Source organism: Etheostoma spectabile, chromosome 12 (assembly GCF_008692095.1).
Source record: "Etheostoma spectabile isolate EspeVRDwgs_2016 chromosome 12, UIUC_Espe_1.0, whole genome shotgun sequence".
NCBI classification, from domain to species: Eukaryota; Metazoa; Chordata; class Actinopteri; order Perciformes; family Percidae; genus Etheostoma; species Etheostoma spectabile.
Window position 1 is genome coordinate 259,649 of NC_045744.1, and position 3,444 is coordinate 263,092.

Genomic DNA, 3,444 nt, shown 5'->3' on the forward strand with positions numbered 1-3,444 from the left:
TAAAACATAAAAGTCCGCAAAATTGCGTTCGCTAAACGCACCAGACTCCATGTAAATATTCAGTGATTTTTAACATCGTAAAATACGGCTTTCTAAAACGTCTCTGAGCACCGCTGGCTCTGGCGGTCTGGAGCCTGCGTGTGTTGGGATTAGAGCAAAGATTTGAATCAAATCATTAGGAATGCGTAAGAAGTATGTTGAGGTTTATCTAACTTTGTACATTTCCACTGTTCACTACTTTTGACAACATCTTATATTTCACATGACATTATTAATGTACCATATTAGATTTAAGACCTGTTTTACATTTGTCATTTCACTGTCTTGTACCATATCAAAGCTTTTGTATGCTGTATACAGCCCATCAAACACCTATTGCATCCATCCTGGTTTCTCCAGCTACATCCAAATCATCAGCCCTCCTCCAGGCTAGAAGGCACTTGTGAGGTTCATCACTGTCCCGACCAAAGTACGGTCGTTAGCTGCAGAAGTGCAAGTTCACCTCTGGGCACTGCCAGGTGCCCGTGAGCAAGGCAAAGAACCCCAACTGCTTGCGGGGGCGTGTCCAATGTCAGCCCCCTCACTCTGACGTCTTTTCCTTATTATTATTATTTCATTATTCATTATGTAAGGGCTGAGCATGTGTGGTGTATTTCAGGCCTGTGTGTAACGTGTGTAAAAACTGAACCAACAGAGTGAAAATGTGAATTTCACCAGCATGTCTTCTTCTTCTTCTTCTTCATCTTCTTCTTCTAAACAACTGTGGGGGTAGGTGTGTTGAGACTTTAAAAAATCAAAATTGATGAATCGAATTTAACCACAATCCTGATTTTGACTTACCACGATCAAATTTGCGTGATCGAGCAATAATTTTTTTAAAGCGTCATTTCATAGAACGCTCCGGTTTTTTGCAAAGCTAATCTCCCGCTCCATAAAGCCGTCTGCTCCTGAGCCAGTCGAGTATTCCCTGCATCACGCAGCTTGTTTCTAGATGGAGCCAGTCCCAGAGGACAGAGTAACGGGAGGAACTCACAGATAGCAGTCGTTTATACTTTGGTCTCGGTTTACAGTTTACCAGTAAACGCAACATTTTGTCAGCAATGACCGGTGCTAGTCGGTGCTATCGGTCTGTTGCTGTTAGCTAGTAGCGTCTGTTAGCTGTTAGCTCCTCTAGGACCACCGGTGCTAATGTCCTCGCATCCGCTGCAATTGTTTATATGGATATGGTTTAATTTTGCGTTACATGACCCTTTTGTCTGTAAAGTCGTGCCTGTAGGATCTCTCCTCTACTCTCTCCTCTACTCTCTCTCCTCAGCTCTCTTTCATCTACTCTCCGACAGCCCGGCCACACAGCGGCCGCCGCTCCACATTTCTGACATTTGTCCACAGTTTTAATTTTTATTAACACAGCTGTATATTGTTAAGTATGAGGGGCAAACCAGTATTTATACCATGTTTTCCGGTAACTCTGCTATCGCCGGCCGCCACGGCGAGAACACAGAAGAAGTCATTGAATGCAGCTAACTTCAGTTGGTAAGTAACAGCGTGAGACGGAGCTGCTGGACCTGGGCCAGAGATGTGACCCATTGCGAGAATATCATAGTTCATAAAAATGCAGCGGAGTGAAGATACAGACGTTTCATACACACAACGTGTGTTTCCGCCATTCGACCGTGCATAATGATCAGCCGTCTCTCTGTGAGTAGCGTCCTCACCCTCCCTCTCGCAGTTATAAATACCTATGTGACATACAATTTGTTTTGTTAAAATCAACAAATAATTGTGAGAATAATCGCGATCAATTTTGATCAAATAATCTGATTATCTTTGGCCATAATTGTGCAGCCCTAACAGCCCGGCCCTAAACAATTTGGTGCCCTAGGCAAGATTTTAGGTGGCGCCCCCTTGCATCACTGTACAGTTAACTGATGTTAAAACTAACAGATAGCGCTCGCTATTTATTGATTAGCCAACTATGTCATGCTAACGGTAATGCATTATCGATCATTGTCTGCAACAGCAAAATATTCATTATCATCATAAACTTTACTGTAACATTACCTCTGTCTTGTCACGTTTGTCCCCTCTACTTTTCTTTTTTTCCTCCCTTGGGCCCAACAGTTTAGACCTTTGACATTATGAGATTGTGATCAGGTAAAAGAAGTCGGGCTTGTTTTTTTAATTAAGGTGACGTTATAGTAAGGTGACCAGATTTCTCAGACAAAATCCGGGGACATTTTCAGCTCAGAAGCGTATTTACCTCCAAAACAAGTAATGTTTTTATTTTTGTAAAACTTAAACGGGGACACTAGACCTAGAGCTGTTCTCATTAGGGGCTAGCCCCCCCCCCCAAGGTATCATCCTAGACCCACCCCTGCTGCTACTTATACTCCACTCACTATACACTCAGATAGAAAGTCTATATTTCAAGATAAAAGTCCAATATTCAGATAAAGTCCTAATTTCAGATAAAGTCCTAATATTTCAAGATAAAAAGTCCTAATATTTCAAGATAGAAAGCCTGATATTCAATAAAAAAATCCATCCTTATACTTCAAGATAAAAGTCCTAATATTTCAATAAAGATAAAGTCCTAATATTTAAAGATAGAAAGTCTTAATATTTCAAAATATAATCAATATCATATTAGATATAAAGTCCTAATATTTTAAGATAGAAGTCCTAATATTTCAGATAGAAGTCCTATATAGTCCTAATATTCAAGATAGAAAGTCCTAATATTTCAGAGAAAGTCCTAATATTTCAAGATAGAAAGTCTTAATATTTCAAGATAGAATGTCTCAATATTCATAATGTTGTAATGTTTACTGAACTACATTTATCTGACAGCGTTTGCTTTATTGCTCAAGGCTTGTTTCTGCAACAGCTCCTTGAGAATCAGATACAATAAAAACTATTGAGGACATATTTTCCTTTGACATTGATATTAAACGAGATCGCTGCAATGTAACTTAATAGGATAATTGTCCAGCTTGTATTTACGTTCATAAAAGTGCTCGTTTTGCTGCTAACAGACTCAGATTAATATTCTAATTGTCTGACAACATTATGGAAAGGATTTCTAAGGAGGTCGATCTTTCTGTTAAAGATTAAGATCCTTTTTAAAACATAAAAGTCCGCAAAATTGCGTTCGCTAAACGACCAGACTCCATGTAATTTCAGTGATTTTAACATCGTAAATACGGCTTTCTAAAACGTCTCTGGCACCGCTGGCTCTGGCGGTCTGGAGCCTCGTGTGTTGGGTGTGCGATTATCGCTACTTTTTTTCTTCTTTTCCAATTTCGGGTCTTTCAGTCACAGTGAAACCGGGACATTTCCGGGGACAGATCCAGCCGGGGACAGTAGCCAAAATAAGGGACTGTCCCCGGAAACCGGGGACGTCTGGTCACCCACGTTACAGTACAGCACAGGCCGGGCGCCCCC

At 40.7% G+C, this 3,444-nt stretch overlaps 1 protein-coding gene across 1 annotated transcript in view; it reads left to right on the forward strand.

Annotated features, from left to right (window-relative positions):
• LOC116699375 (receptor-type tyrosine-protein phosphatase N2) overlaps positions 1-3,444 on the forward strand; it is a gene marked incomplete at its 3' end in the record, with an annotated part of 318,251 nt that overhangs the window by 45,510 nt on the left and 269,297 nt on the right.